Raw genomic sequence first — 16,898 nt, 5'->3', positions numbered from 1 at the left:
GATGTCGCTATGATGTTGATTTAGTTGATGACAGTGGAGCTATACCAGCTTCCATATTTGGAGAACTAGCTGAGAAACTTTTAACATTCACCTCCCTTGAAGCATTGCAGCATTTTAATGAGGTTTGTTTTGTTCCATAACACTTGTTCGCAGACCTTTTATAAAGTTGTTGATGTTTTTCCCCCTCCTTCTCAGAATGTTGAGCTCCCTCTTGAGCTTGTTCATGAACAGCTGAAATCAAAGACTTTTCTAATTCATATAAAACCAGTGCAAACGCAGCTAGCAGACGCTAGGCAACGTTACACAGTTATATACTACTATGAAACTGATGATGCTACCAGTTCAGCTCAGGTAACAAGCCAAACAAAGGATGCTTTACCATTGCTTAATGACCAGTCTGCAACAGTGCAGCTGATGGATGCAGGTAAGTACACGCAAACTCTGAACTTAATTTTAATTTCCTGTTTAATTATTTCTTGTTTAACTGTTTAGTTTTGCTGCAATTAATAGTCTTATTTTGCATTTATCTCATGTTTTGATTTTTCTTTAATAAATTGAGAAAAAAACACAAGAAAAGTCCACAAGAATACATGCATGTTAACTTTTTTATATTGTGATCCTTTCTCCCTCCGTATATCTTTACAAACCAAATCCAATTCAATTTTAAAGTTATATTCTGTTTATTGGTTTCACATACTACCTATAAGTATTACTTGTAGCTTTTCTCTTTTAGCTTTACTGTTGCCTTCTTAACATAGTTGATTATCCATTGAGCTTATATATCGTGCAGAGACATCCTCTTTGAATTGTATTTCAAATAGATATCTTTTTTCATTACTTTTCCATTACAATAGCTGTGACTTGTGTAGTTGCATTTACAGGTGTGCTTAACACTTATTACTAAAATCAGTTACGTATATCTCAATTTTGCAGCAGAACCAAAAAAAATTATGCTGTAATTTCCTTCACTACACTATTAAATTTTTTTTTTACCTTCCTGTGTTTCCTATATCAAGCTCCAAAAAGTTCTTGCTTCCAAATTACATTTGTTCAGTGGAAAGAATTCTCTGACACAGTAAAAAAAAAAAATAACTGCTGCAACCTTATATATTTGACCAAACTCTTAACTCTGATTTTTTTTAAACCATCTCACCTTCTATTCAAATTGTTGTATCAATTCCAGATTTTCACTTCTTTCTTTATTTATTTGCCTCAAATATTTTCTACACAATGCATTCAATGGAAAATAATATTGTTTCTTAGTGTTTATGTGGCATCATCCTGTACAAAAAACAAAAGCTTTTTATTTATCCAAGCTGTTCTTATGTTTTTAATACCTATTTTGTGTTCCACTTATTGGTGCTGATAATACAAAGGAAGACACTTAGATCATTCCCACTAGCTTTAACGCTGCTTTACTTTACTTGCTGTTTCTTAGCCAATTCTTTATTATGTAACTTGTTACAGAAGAAAATCCTGTTCCTTCAAAAATTCGAGTTCGACTTTCTGAAAAATTTGATGAACTGGACAAGCTAGCCAGCGACAATTCTCCAGATGAACCTAGCAACTCTGCCAAGAAATCGAAACTGACCTAGATCAGAGCTATTCATTTTTTGTCTTCGTAAGATAAATACGTCTTGCGAATGGTTTACACCGCTACAAACTTTGGCAAGTTTCTTACAAGGATTGTTATTTTGTTCATGAACCCTGTTGTTTTGTACGTATGTGTTAATCAACCAGCTTGTCTTGACTTATGTACTGACCTCAACGGGAAGCTTTATTTAGTATTAGTTGTATGTAAGGCTAATTCTTTTGCTATTATTTTGTAATGCTTCCCTTTTTAGTTCAGATTGCAGCTTCTATTGCTTATAACAATACCTTATTTGGTCACTGCTGTTATATAAAATGCAAGATTTACTTCTTACACAAAAAATTATTCCTCCTTCAAAGATTCGCAAGTGCCTTTCTCAAAAGTTTTATGAAATAGAGGAACTCAATGAAAACACCTTTCCGGATGAAACCAGCAACTCTGCCAAGAAATCAAAACTAGCCTAGATCAGAGCTATTCATTTTTTGTCTTCATCAGATAGGATGCATGTATCTTATGAATCATTCGCGCTGCTGCATTTTGCTAAATTTGTTCCAAGAATCATTAATTCCTTCATGAACTGTCTTCTTTTCTGTTTACGTACTTAATTTGCCAGGTTAAAGTATGAAAATGTGTGGCCAAAGCTAATAACTATAAAACGCATTCAGCTTGTGGTTGGATGATTGAGCTGAGTTTTTTTTTCAATTTTAAGTTGATTACATATCTTCACTTCACAGATATAACAAACAAATGATATCTATGCTTTTAGCTGGAGTGTTCCCGTTGTTTAAATGTCGGATACTCCATGAAAATGTTGTACTCAATAGCAAGAAAATCTTACCTAGTGGATCCTTCATATGATGATTTTCAGTACAGAGCACTTCATGTTTGAGGAGTGATCTGAAATGTGCCTTGATTCACAGAGTTCTTCTGATCAACGATGTCCTCTTTTTTTTATGCAGCTTTTAGGACAAGTTTAGTTAACTGATAGCAACCTAATCCGCATAGTCCTCTTGCTCACTTGATTCTTTATCCTCGATCTTTGTAGTGCCTGAATTTCATTCGTGTTATTTATAAAGTAAACTAAACCTTTCAATTTTTCCGGAGCTATCAATATTTATCTTTATCATTTTTTAATAGCGTATTAGTCTACCTTCTGGCAACTGAGTCCTTAATCAGCCTTCACAGTCAACTTGTATATTGTACTGGCTCGAGCTTTGTTAAGCTAATTTGCAATTTACAATTTCCTCCTGTAAATACCTTTCTACTGCTAAGAAGTTAACTTTTCTGTGGGGGACTTATATGATCATTTGGCTAGCTAAAATCGTTTCCATTTTTTTATCACATACCTGTTTTAATGTTTTTTTTGCTATTTGCTTATTTCCTCGCATTGCTGCAACTTTTTTTAACTGTTTTTTTCTTACGCAATTGAATGCAGTAAAGTTTTGAATGGAAGGTCCCCAGAAAAAACTGGCAACCAAGTTTCAAATCCTCTGAGGACTCCAGAGTCCCCTTGAATGCCTTTCCCTATGTTGTTTGATGCCATTCATATTACCTACTAGGTTGCAGTAATCCGGATATCAAAATAAACAAAACCATTATCATATGCTCTATTACAAAAAACCTTCTTCCAAAGTTTACATGCATTACAAGTGAAAGGCCAAGTAACTGTTAAGAAAAAAACTTCTCCAACGTAAAACGAAAAGTGCAAATAATATTAAGACATCAGAAAGCCCATCTCTTCAATAAATGCCCTGACACCCTCAACTACTAAAATACTCGTCCAACAAACAACCTATTATATTTCTTGTTGTGTAAACAACAGTAATTACTTAGTAGTATAAATATATAAAGCCTCTTCCACCTTCCATTCATTCTTTATATGTGCACATCAAAGACTACATTTCTCCCTGACTTCACCAATAGGTTTCTGCTACTAATCTCTTTTGTTACCACTCACAGCTCAAACTTTATTACTTCTGCTTCCTAAATAGTAGAACCTTCATGGCCGGAACATCTATGATTTCTGTGGATTCCTCTCACGTCACAGGCAATGCTCCACAAACATATTGCTTTCTTATGACATGCAAGAACAAAGGACAGGTAATAATAGTTGCCTCCCATTTAATATCTTTGTCATGATTCATTCTTGAATCTCCGTTTAAACATGAACTTTCTTTTTATGCAACATACAGCCATTACCTGTTGAATTTCACATATTGCTCACACAACACGATGACAATACGATCACCTTCAGACATGGCTTCCACAGATGGACTATCTCAGTCACAAATAACTCCTTTCAAGAAGGATGGATAGAATATTGTCACCAGAACATTATCAAAGAACATGATATGTTGTTCCTTCGCCATGCCGGAGATCTAATTTTCGATATTATTCATTTCTGTGAGCTGAAAAAACAAGTCTATCTCCCATGGACAGTTTCCCTACCAAATCTTTTGCATCAGCAGACTATAGGTTCACAAATTATGTTTCCCTTTCTAATTTAAAATTCTATATATACCACTTGCTATATCTTACAATATCATTCTTTCGTCTTATCAGATCCCACCTTCTTATCGCTTCATCAGCAACCTGTTTCGTCATCGCTCAGCCTAAATTTCTCTCAGGATTTATGCAATTCAATTTGCTTTTATCAACCATTTGACTCAGCATATCCAACTTCCTTGGTAACGATTTTTTTTACCTACCTTTTCTAAGTAGATTTCATCCAACAAAATAATTTGCTCTCCTTATTAAATGACTTACGTTCTTTTATTTGTAGAAACTCCCTCGATTTGTTAATCACTTTATAAATGGTCAGAGAACTCCAACTATAGTTCTCAAAACTGGCCATAGCATCACTGAGGTTGGAATAAAGGGCAATCGACTAAAACGAAATTGGAGGAAATTTGTTCTGGAGCATCATCTACAACATAATGACATGCTTGTCTTCATTCCAGAATCACAAATAAAGTTTGCCGTTTTAATCTTTGATAGTTATGGAGTTGAAAAACTTTTTCCTTGGTACAATATGTTTTCGCTTTATTTTTATGGTGGACGAATATCCACTTACATATCTAATGCTCAGTCAAATGTATAATCAACTTATTCTTAAAGTGTTTGTCCATAACAAAACTCCTTCGCTTTTCAATAGCATGCACGTACAACATTTTTTTTTGCACAAGAATATATTCCCCTGCTACAAAAGATGCTCAGATTCCTGACAATGAAATGACCTATCTTAACCAAGCATCACGCATGACCTAGCACTGATCAGCCTACCATGCCTTTCTCTACTGTTCATCTCTGCTTGAAAAACTACGGAGTTATTGACCAGGCAATTAAATCAACTCATATGCACTATGATTCAATTCTTAATCAACATTATCAGACATTTATCCTAAGTAACAAATATCAAGAACACCATAAATTTCTATTATAAGGACGCCAAAACTTTCAATAGCTTATCGTCTGAACCATGAAACATTGCCATTTCCTTCTACTCACTCTACCTATTTCGTGCGCTAAAAAAAAATAGCTAACTCCCTAGCTCCATAATGGTCACTAAAAGTTCATCGCAGCTACATCTAAACAGCAAAAAACCTGTTCCAAATAAAACTAATATGGAGAAGAACAAGTGTAACAGTCCAGCCATTTACGAAATATAAAAAAAAAAAGTGCAAAGTGACCAAAGATCGATGCGTGAATTCACGCACAGATGCTATCCAGTGTACTTCTGCAACTCTTACAACATAGTTTGAAAACCTTTACCAAGCTTCGCATCTGCTATTCTGTTACTTTCCTACAAAAAAAATTGCTTAAGGGATCCTCATCTTAGTTCTTCAATTCACATTAAAAAAATTACTCCAGGTACCATGATATCAACTTTAAAATTTATCCATACAAATATTCAAACACTCACGGACAATATTCCTGAACCACGAACAGTATTCAACCTTTTGAAAAAATATTAGAGCAAACAAAATCAACAGCGAATCTCTGAACATATTCCTTATATGAACATTTTGTACTTTTCCCTACCTAACAACGAATGCACGTGAACCTTTCAAATCCTGACCACTTTATTAGCAATAATAGTCCTTGCCACACCTCTCCAACTTTACCTATGGATAAAATTGCTACATGCATATCAATGTTATTTGATTCAATAATTTTATGTTTTACACTTATCTTAATCCGTCTGTGTTGAATTCATAACCATTTACATTTATATGCATTAGACAAATAAATACACAACAAAACAACAACCTTTCCCCTTATTCTCATCTCAAATTTCTTTCCTTTCACTTGAACTTACAAGCTTCCTTGCTGCTCGCCATACATTTACTTACTAACTATTAAACTGATACGCATCAAACTGCATATCCCTGCAGCTCATCTTCATCCATTCCTTATCTTCCAATTATATCCTTTCTGCAGCACTTTTAGATCATGGAACCTGCAATAATCCCTCTTTCCGCTGTTCATCCCGATTCATCAAACTGGACGGTTGCTCTCCAAGTTATCGAAGTTACTCATATAAAAAAGAATTCACATCTCCAGCAAAACTTTCGCACCTTTGTACTTGCCGATCCACAGGTAACACATACTTAATTTTTCTTTTTACCTCATACCTATTTACTTATATCATGATACCTTTTAATGATTGTTGATATCAGGGTGTAAAAGTTAATATGCATGTTATCGGGAACATGATTGATCGACTTGCTGGATTACTGCTACCATTCCAAAAATACTATATTTCCAGAGCTATTGTTTGCCAGTTACAAGATGCTTCTACTCTTACCGAATATCCATTTTACTGGATTGTTACTGAGACTACATCAATTCGCGAAATTCAACAGCTCAATTATCCTTCTCTTCCTTCATATTTTCGATTATATCCATTTACTATGCTACACCCCATCGCTGATACTGAACAATTAATAAGTAAGTTAATACTTATGCTCTACTTATTTTTTCCCACATTTTAATTCATGCACAATCCTTTATAATCTTAACACATTCACTTCTTTCGTTTTCCTAAGGTGTCATGGGAGTTATGCTTCGTGCTCTCCCTAACAAGATTATCCCTCTTGAAGGAGCACCATGTGTGGTTCGAGACTATGTCATAGTCAATGAAGAGTAAGACATTTCGTTACCAATCTAATTTCTGCTTCCACTTTCCTAAATCCTCCGCATTTCTAACAAATGATTCTCTTACTATTCATTTCCACAGCATGAAACCTTTGATACTAACTCTACGGGGTGAAATTGAAGAAAATTATGGCCCCACTATTGCAGCAACAGAAGACCCTTTTCCAATTATCATTGCCATAAGAGTCAAAGCTACAACGAATCATTGTAATCACATACTTCGACTCTATTATTTAAAGCATTTTCTAAACTTTTATCATTCCAAAAACCGCTACCGCCTTTACAATTTTTACCCTCTTCTTACCAATTTATCAGATTTAAGTCTCTCCACTGAATCTTCCTCAACAATTTTGGTAGCTCCGATCGCTGAACAAGCGATGCATTTAAAAAACTGGTAAAGGTTTTAATCACAATATGCATTATTATCGTCCTTATCATATAACAACTTACCTTTTTCCTTTTTATCATAGGCATCATACCCATGCTCATCTGCTAACACAAATGCTTAATGAAAGCAGTTACACTAACCCACGCATTCTTCTTCCTCCTGTAAACAATAATCAAATCACCCATATTGCTACCGTTCTTCAACAAGTAAGATTCCAAATTCAAATTTTAAATTTACATACAATATTCTTTACATTCATTTATCTTATTCCTTCTTTTTTTAAACACTGCCTCTTTTTTTTACCTTTTCTTTCTCAAAGGAACCAAAGACTGCCTGGATTCAAGGTGTTGTGGAGTTAGATTACATACCTCAAAAGTTAACTTATATAGCTTGTTCCCTTTGTCATTATCCAAGTAAACTTACAAGCAATTTGCCAGTTACATGTCCCCATTGCCACTCTACCGTAAACTTGGTTCCTAGGTAAACATTATTATTTACTCATCTTCCTTTCTTTCATGACCGCCTTTAATCAATTTCACTTTCTAACTCCAAAACGACCTACTTATTCATTGCAGAGCTCTCATTCCAATTTCACTCACTGATACAACTGGATCTTTATGTGCTACTGCTATAGATATTGAAGCAGAGAGACTAATTCAATATTCTATCGCCGAGCTATACTATTTACAGCAAGAGGTACCCACAGACACTTTTTTATGCTCAATATTTTCTTCCTTCTTTCTAAATTTTGTTACAATTTTCTTCCATTTATTTTTACAACAGAACATCAATCTTGCCCAATACCTTGCGCGCACTTTACAAGGGAAGCTGCTCATGTGCTATATTAAGCCCTCTCCTTCCAAATTTAAACTCGTCAGGCGTGCAGCCTATGAAATAATCACATCCTACTCAATCGACGAAGTCTTTAATGCTGAAAATATTAACATGAACAATCTTAACATCAATGACTAACCTTTTACTTATTTAACATGCATTCCTATCGACTTTAATCTGCTTTCTACTATGTGTATTTCATCACAATTGCTACAATCAGTAAGTATATTTACTATTTTATTCTGTTTAGCTTTATATTCCTCTTTTATTGCATACTTATTTATTTTACAGTCAAATTTCACCTCTACATTAAATGTCACCGATTATCCACATATTAAAACAAATATAATTGACCAAAACATTCAGATTAAAATATTTTATAGTTTCCAGATCGACTTTTACTCTACAAACAACTTTGCTTAAATGACATACCAACATTTAATAACTGCAAACCAAAAATCAATACATATATAAACATCTAAGTTTTTCTTACACATTTCTCGACAAGCCTCCCAATTACAAAACATTTCTCTGTAGCAAAGACGACTGCTAGCACTAGAACTAGCAGAATATTCCCGGCAGTACAACAAACAATGGACAATCATTTTCGAACTCCACCTCCACATCCACCTCCACCTCCACCGCTTCAAGCTCAAGTCCCTCTTCCACCGAAAGTAAATTGAGTAGGATCACTTGGCCCGGGAAAAAAAAAGCTGGGCACGGTGTGGTAATAAGAAGCTAACTATTGATCGTCCGTAGAGCAAAATTTACAATACCCCGAGCCCTATCCGATCCTTCACCGGTTACATTAAATATTTGGTCAATCAGTCAGTCTGTGGAGGTGCTGGCGCTAGTGGTAGCCAAGTAGCAAAAGTCTCTTGTGTTACCGCTACTGCTCCAGAGCGATCTATTCCTTACTATTTCTCTCCTCAGAAACACCCTTTGCCTTCATCACCTTCTACTTCTCCTATATCTCCCCAAAGTAACATTCTTTAACTATCTTCTCCTACATCTTGCGACTAATTCAATATTCTATCGCCGAGCTATACTATTTACAGCAAGAGGTACCCACAGACACTTTTTTATGCTCAATATTTTCTTCCTTCTTTTACAATTTTGTTACAATTTTCTTCCATCTATTTTTACAACACAACATTGATCTTGCTCAATACCTTGCGCACACTTTACAAGGGAAACTGCTCATGTGCTATATTAAGCCTTCTCCTTCCAAATTTAACCTCGTCAGGCGTGCAACCTATGAAATAATCACATCCTACTCAATCGATGAAGTCTTTAATGCTGAAAATATCAATCACTAACATTTTACTTATTTAACATGCATTCCTATCGCCTTCAATCTATTTTCTACTATGTATATTTCATCACAATTCCTACAAGCAGTAACTATATTTACTATTTTATTCTGTTTAGCTTTATATTCCTCTTTTATTGCATGCTTATTTATTTTACATTCAAATTTCACCTCTACATTAAATGTCACCGATTATCCACATATTAAAACAAATATAATTGACCAAAGCATTCAGATTAAAATATTTTATAGTTTCCAGATCAATTTTTACTCTACAAACAACTTAGCTTAAATGACATACCAGCATTTAATAACTGCAAACCAAAAATCAATACATATATAAACATCTAAGTTTTTCTTACACATTTCTAGGTAATCCTTAAACTTCTACCGCGCGTAGCGCGGTACACCCCTCCTAGTAGTATGTAAATGCTTGTGCGACGATATAAATAAAGGCCCAGCCCAACACAACCGAGGTGTCGAACCCATTGAGAATTTTTCTTACGGAGAATTACCCGTCCCAGAAATGTTGGGAGAACTCAGGCTTGCAGCTATCAACTTCTTCTTGACCTTGAAGAATTTCGCTCAGGGTCAGGGCTTCCCGGTATGGAAATGGTGGGAGTCGAGAAACGGGGCCGCCCAACAGTCGCCAACCGTGCAACTCCAACTCCAACCTGGTGCAGTATCTCAACTTGCGGAGCAGCCGTCCCTGCCTACCTCCCGGCAACCTAATAATGGCGCTGATCAGAACCCCAACTTCGTTGACTATGTGATGAAGATGCAATGGGCGTTGCTGGTCATCGGAGTTTGTATTGCAGCCTTTAGCGCCGCCTTGCAAGCTCTCCAAACTCCTGCGCCTCTCCCTCCAACCTTTCACTGGTTTTGCATGCTTCTGCAGCTGGCCGTTCTTGCTTTGTTGGTCTCCGTTTACATCCGCCGCCGTTACGAGACGGCATCTCTTGTCATGGCACATGTTGCAATTTTCTTGGGCGCCACTGCATTCATGCTGGCCATTGGAGTGACTTTTCCGGCTCCGCTCACTGGGATATCCATCGCACTCTACATCGTTGCAATCCTCGCAATCATCTTTGCTAATCGTTGAATCTCCTGCTCAGGTATTTGTTTATTAACTTTTTTCTTTTTCTTTTTGGCATTTTTCAGCATATTTGAACTTGTTTTTTTATATACATATCTACCTGGCTGAAACAGGGCTTACCAGGACGTACTACTTTGTTATTCTCTGAAATGCTCGAACTTCTTCGCTGATATGATGACGCCAAAAGTTAAGCTCATGTTTTTTCGCTTTGTCTTTTCATTTGTGTGTGTGTTTTACGAAAGCGTGTAAGTCAAGACAAGATGTTGTCGGAAATATGCAAGTCACGTACTTCATTTGCCGACTAGTCCAGTAGCATAATTCACCTGATCAAGGATGTTTTATGATTTCCATGTTCGTGCTGTTCCATTCTTGGAATGTGAACATCATGCTATAATTGAATTTCTGGTTATATGTAAGTGCATCTTTCCTGTTCTGAAGAGTGTGAAGCCTATTATTTATTGGATTGATGGCACTGAATTATTTATTTCACAAAAAAAAAGAAGAAAAAAAAAAGAGAGCAGAAAATTCGAGTGTCAATAACTAGACTAGAATTTCTGCACCTGATGATTGGTTTTATTGCAGTGCATGCAACGATAGAAGAAAGGATGTGGACAATAAATTAGTAATAACTAGAATTGTTAATCATGATCCGACTTTTTTTATAAAAAAAAAAAAAGCCATGATTGACTTTATTCTCTTGAAAAAATAAAGAGATCTCTTCAAGAAAACTCGAATTCAACATTGAAGTTGAAATTGCACAAATCTTGTGCCATAAAGACTTAATTAATGGTAGGGCAAGAATGCACTGGATGTACAAATCTGAATCCAGGTATAATTTAAACCTAGGCCTTCTATCATAGAGCTTCTGATGAAGTAATTAAGCACAGGAAAGTACTGATATGCTAGCTTTTTTCCTTCTAATATCTCCTGTACATTAGAGCTTCAAGATAATATATAATAGTTCAATAGCATGAAAGTGCCATTAATACCCTGTGACAACCGATGATGCAGCACTGCCATAGAGTGTGCTCAAGAGTACAAGAAAGAAAGCAAAATGGCTCCTCCTCGCAGATAAAAGAATACTGATGCATTATCTGGTATTATGATTGCTTATAAGTCAATTCATTACAAACATACAATGCCAATATGTAACCAAGCCTATTTGACTGACGTCAAGGCAAACTGTAGTGTCTTCCACCATTAAGAGTAACCTGATATCCAAATTGTGTTGTATTACATAGAGAACAGACAAGCCTAGAAAATAGTTGACAGGATGACTTCCTGAAAGAAAGCAGCTCGCTGCGTTCTCTCCTCATAATTTTGCATCTGAAAAAGATGGTCTGTTGCTGCAAGAAGAAAATTGATCAGAATTTTGTCACCCTATCTTGAAAGTCAAGGTCATGCACAATGGAACTCTAATCTTTCACCAGTTCACCAACGGAGAGGATATGGCAACTATTCTGTTATTCCTTCCTTTTATTACAAAATGCTGTTGATCATTTGGTAATTTTCAGACGAGTAAAATCTTTAAATTGCACATTCATTCTTGATTAACTTCAGACAGATTGGATTGAAGAAAAATTTGCAATGACATGACATGCTTGCTAAACAGAAGCTCTCTGCCACCAGAGCAAACAACAAAAAAGTTACGATATTATTAAATCAACTGGCACGCAGACATACAATGCAATGCCACCCCAAAATGCAACACGCTGATTACAATGAAGTAGTAGTAACGAACGGGCTGCAATTAATTCGGCGGAGGTTGCCAGAATATGTCATCTATTCTGACGGTAACCACATCCCCCGGCCGCCCCCTCTCTCTCCAAGCCTACAAAATGGGCGGATGACGTCGCAGGCAAGCATCGAATCCCCATGTATGTGTTTTTTAATTGTCCTACCTTTTTTGAGTAACGAATGCAATACGTAACCATTTAATTTTTTTCAAAAAAGAAATATATTATGACAATTGATGGGATGCGAGAGACCAAACTTTAACAAAAGCGACAGTAACCAAAGCAGTCGGCGAGCAAACGCAAACTCTACATTTGCGGCAATTTTTTGTCATTTTATGCAGACTGTACATTTTTGGAACAGAGGGAATGAAAAAAAAAAAAGTAACAATGCTTTTTTCGTAATAAAGAAAGGATTAATCTTTTTTTATACTATTAGCATAAATAGAAATTTTTTTTTAACATAAATAGAACGAGAATTTGAATTATGAGTCAAAAATTATTTATCATTCATTCAGACATACTAATAGTGTAAAAGGATTTCTATACTAATAGTTGTGTTAGAAAGATATATCCGAAAAGTAAGCTATAGAGTTAACACACTAATGAAGAGGATTGCACCAAAACCCCTACATATATACATACACAACACGCACACGCACACATATATTTCTCGGAGACTAAAAAAGTTTTATTGCGTCATCATCTAGATGCGGCCGCCACTCGTGATCCCACTTGCAAGATGTTTTATTCACCAAAACAACATTGGTCGGCCTAATTGTACAGGAACATAATTAGTACTTTCTATTCCCTTCATTTCCTTCTTTAGAACCACTAATTAACTGTGAATAGAGGACTCTGCCTGACTGACCACAGGACTACAGGACGATGACTAAGTTGAAATCTATGCAACTGCAAGTCGAAACCAATAAAAGTTGTTCTATGCAACTTTTCATCTATATCAAGTAGGCTCAAAAGCATTTAAACCAGGCAAGAAAATTGAAACTTAATTAAAGCATGCTGAATTACCTCGCAACACACTCGACCCAGCACGATCTGATGATCCTTCGTCGTTTATCTTTTCTTGTAGAAGTTTTGATGTAACTAGAATTTGGTGTTGATCTTGGTTTGGAAAAGATTGAAGGGAGGCTCATTTTAATATATTCTTCCCCTCAATTCCTTCCCATCGAGTATCAAAACAGCACACCAACCAGTTTACAACTTTCCCACCTCTATCTTCCACCTGCGTATAATTCCTTTCATCTAATCAATTGAGATAAGCAGAACCTTCCCCTCAATTCTGTGGTGGACGTATTCTGTAATATCCACTGGAAGTCAGACAAGAAACTCGAGCATTATTAACAAACTGGATCCACTACAATCTGAGGAATATCGTATGGCTTTTAGTGTTGGAATTCGGAAGCTGCTCCGCCTTATCCCCATTACGTCAAGAATAAAAAGAACAGCGAATTTAATGAAAACAAGAAGTTACAGAGGACCAAAGATTCAAGAAATACTATCTAGAATTCTTCTTCTCAGAAACGATCACTTTGCTCTTGTTTTTATTGGACTTTCCATGCAAAACTACCCTCCAGCAACATGTGATAACTCACATTTGATCTACTGAAAGATGTTCATTTATGTAAGTATATTGTGGGCTTCAACTTAATGAAAAGCTAATTAATGTTATTACTTGTTAATCAAAAAATAGTCCCGGCAGTTCAAATTTTTTCCAGCTTCATCTGAGTTTTAGTAACAGCACTTTGGTTTCAAATCAAGAAGTCTAGGAAGAGATTTATGTGGAGATTTTATGATCAAAATAAGACACTTCTATATGATATTTTCTGGAATAGCAAAGCATGCTCAGGATGGTTCCTCATACGTTCATAAGTTTCAATCTCACTAACACTTCCCTAAATTGGAAACATTTCAACCATACCACTTCCTGTATATTCTCCACCATCATCATCACAACCACCACCATCCGGAGCCCTCACCATCCACCACCGCCAGTCCACCACCAGTCCTCCTCCTCCACCCATCAAAATCACCACCACCACCACCACCAGCACTAGCTTCAATTTGATTAGCATCATTAGCTGTCCTTCATTCCAGTTCACTCTGTCATATTAAAATGTTCCAGTGACTTTCTTTCTCATAGTGTTGCTGGTTACTAAAGTTTCATTGACAACAAGTGCCTTCTACCGTTTCCATATGTTCCAGCTTTAGCTGACCATTTTTACTTGGATTTTTTTTCCTATTTTGGGTTGCCGTGGAGGGATTGGAGTGCAGGGGTGAGACAGGGTGATCAGTAAGAAGAGGTATTCATAAGATTCCGTGAAAATCAGACAAGAAATCGAGCATTAATAGTAAAATGATTCGGCTTCAATCTGCAGAATATCTCAAGGCTTCTAGAATCGTAATTAAAGCACCTGCTCCACCTTATCCCAATTATATAAGTAACAGAAGAAGAACAAATTTAATGAAAAAACGAAGTTGTAGTGTACAAGATGAACAGGGTTCAACTAGTACTACTTAGAACTCTTCTTTGCCATGCAAAAAAAAAAAACCTCCAGCCATATGTGTTAACTCACAATTGATCTTCTTATAGACATTCCTTAAGTGTACTGTGGGCTTCAAATTAATGACAAGTTAATTTGATTAGATTTGATTGATCCCAAAGTTAGTAAACTTCTCGCAGTTCAAATAGCCTCTTCAGCTTCATCTGTTTTTAATTAACTGCAATTTGGCTTAAAAATCAAGAAGTCTAGGAATAGATTTATGCGGAGATCTTCTCATATCAAAATAAGATCCTGTTGTATGATATTTACTCTTTGCTGTTTTGGCAAGCTGTTAAAATTAAATGCTCATCAACTATCGTCTCCATTTTCTCCTTCTCCAAGCAGAAAATTTATAAACAAGCTAGTAGAACTAGAGAGCATCCCATGTTCTTAGATCCTATTATATTAAACATCCTGAATATCATGCTTGAAAACTATAAATTCAACTGTTTGAATTTATCATCAATCAAAAAATAATACGACCCCATTCTCAAAATGACTAACCAAATAGATTAATTACCAAAAAATAAAAGGCAGAAGACTTGCAACTTATAGAATTGCATTCTGAGCAAAATACTGACATGTACATATGATGAGATAATGTTCCATTACTTGAGCACACCAGCAATTTTTTTTTTCTTGGGAATATTTTCTGGAATAGCAAAGCATGCTGAGGCTGATTTCTCCCATGTTCTTAAGTTTCAACCTGAGGAAAGCTTCCCTAAATTGAAATTATTGACTTCATCAATTCCACTTCCCATACATGCTCTCATCCCTTATGTTTCCTTAACACTTTTATTAACCATATAATTTCGACTAAATGTGTCAAAGCATTGTTATCCAATCTAAAACTTCATATTTAGAACAACCTTTCGTGTTTCTCAAAACATATACATTTGCTATTGATATAAATGGAATAGAAAATTTAGGCACTAATTTAGGTCAAGCCAAAGCATACATGGAGATCATCGTGTGACCATGCAGTCATGACCTTTATCTCTTCGGCTAATTGACCATCATATCTACTGGAAATTGACAGTATAGCGTCAAATGTATGTTTCTGCTAGCCATAATCTGCTCAGACAAGCTATTAACTGCAAACTGAAATTCTGCCTTTTCCACGCCTAGTCCTATATAGGTGCTAACTTCTTGGTTTTGCCCTCCATGTCTTGTTACAGAACACTATAAGTAAACTTAGTAAAGTCTCAGTTTGCTTAGCATTTTAGGCCTCATAATATCCAAAGATTCAGGGATATATGATCTATATTATGCAGAATAAGTCAGCAATATGAAACCACCACCTGGTTATTAGTTTTTTTCCAAGCAAGTTGCATTTGTCAGCCTATTACTAATATTCTGTAAGAATAGAGCAAACCAGCAAATTCCAAACAGCGGATGCTATGGTAATAAGATCTCATCTCATGTGGCTCATACAGTTCAAAATTAGCCAACTAACATTAGTAGTATGAGATTTAGATCTCTTCACATGGGATGAAATCCAAAATAAAGTTCATACATCCATATTGTAGTAGGTCAGACTTACCTATCTCCTTAGTAGTTGAGATAGCATAACTAGAAGATGCATCTTTTGCCTGGTCTTTATGATCCGAAAAAGGTCTTGAACAAAGAAATGTTGATCAAGTGGATCTGGAGCAGGTTTCATGAATATCTGCACCAAGAAATGGTGGTAATTCCTGCAGTCCTTGCTATTGTTGCTGAGGCAACACTCCAGAATTCTAGATATACCTTCAAAGATTGAGCATGCTGCATTTACGAAATGCCCAATTGCATCTTTGCTTAGTTGCTGCACATATTGGGCAGACCTGGAATGGAATGGTCAAAAAAACCAACAAATTGCCACTGAGAATTGAAAACCAAGAGAATCAGCATCCAAGAAAAAATCAATACTATGATTAATATAGTAGTAATCCATGCCTGGTTCTTGGTTAATAGGATAAGGTGTTTGTTGGTTTCTTTCGAATTATTGGTTTGTGGTCCCATGCATCAATTTAGAGTTTGTGTGGTCACGTATCATTCCGGATTTTTCTAAACAAATCCAGTGGGAAAAAGAAAGGATGTGGTTACGTATCATTCCGGTTCACTTCAAGGGATGTTTTATGATTACTATGTTTACACTGTTCCATTCTTGGAAGGTGGACATCATGGTGCGATTGAATTTATAATTATATAGAAGATGATGCATCTTTCCTGTTCAGAGTCTAAAGC

At 35.9% G+C, this 16,898-nt stretch overlaps 1 long non-coding RNA gene across 2 annotated transcripts; it reads right to left on the bottom strand.

The window, feature by feature from the left end:
* Positions 1–11,450: 11,450 nt before the first annotated feature.
* LOC113767450 lies at positions 11,451–16,568 on the bottom strand. 2 transcript variants are annotated; one of them, XR_003468016.1, is made up of 2 exons: positions 16,216–16,568; positions 11,451–11,724 (listed from the first exon to the last, which is right to left on the bottom strand). It is a non-coding gene; the product is annotated as an uncharacterized LOC113767450 (long non-coding RNA). The 2 variants fall into 2 exon arrangements; XR_003468017.1 differs by lacking the exon at positions 16,216–16,568 and adding an exon at positions 13,141–14,105.
* Between the last annotated feature and the right edge of the window lie 330 nt (positions 16,569–16,898).

This window comes from Coffea eugenioides, chromosome 4 (assembly GCF_003713205.1).
Source record: "Coffea eugenioides isolate CCC68of chromosome 4, Ceug_1.0, whole genome shotgun sequence".
Classification (NCBI taxonomy): domain Eukaryota; kingdom Viridiplantae; phylum Streptophyta; class Magnoliopsida; order Gentianales; family Rubiaceae; genus Coffea; species Coffea eugenioides.
This window is presented reverse-complemented; position numbering and strand designations above follow the sequence as displayed.